Below are 642 nucleotides of genomic sequence, written 5' to 3'. Positions count from 1 at the left end.
GGCACAAAATACGGGTTCAGCACAACAGGTACACTTTGACCGGTGATGTATAAAACGACGGGGCCAGCTATAATCGCATTTGCTTCATTCCGCCCAACAGATGGCGACCCTGATGCAAAGCCGCCCTTCTGAGGCCTCGCCTCCTTTTTACCTCCATTGGAGGTTGCGTTGGGTAAAGACACATGCACAGTCTCCTCCACAAAATAGCCTGTTGGTAGTCTAAGTGAGGGACTACGAAGTAATTCTAACCAACTAAGCGGCAAAACGGTCCGTTTGAATGTTGGATCCACAATCGCGTCCTCAACACGAATCGACCGTCTATGGTCACGGGAAAGTACTTTATACTCCACAAACATATCCCCACCACTCATCCTGAATTGCCGTAAAAAGGTACGGCACAGCATTCTCCCCGCTCTGCCAAAAAAAAAAAAAACACTACCACAAGGGAATACACGCTATATGACCAAACACACACTAAGACGCAACGGCCGCAGAAAGTAGAAAAATCAAATCAGTAGTCCCCTTCAAAGTTTCCCTACACTTCGAGGTTACTACCGCTATTTACAGTGCAGAACCAGAGGAAAATACGATTACAGAGAATGGAGGGAAAGGATAATCAAGTAAGATACATACGCGTCCAAA

Source organism: Trypanosoma equiperdum (assembly GCF_001457755.1).
Source record: "Trypanosoma equiperdum strain OVI genome assembly, contig: ctg_667, whole genome shotgun sequence".
Classification (NCBI taxonomy): Eukaryota; Euglenozoa; class Kinetoplastea; order Trypanosomatida; family Trypanosomatidae; genus Trypanosoma; species Trypanosoma equiperdum.
Note: the sequence above shows the minus strand (reverse complement) of the source record.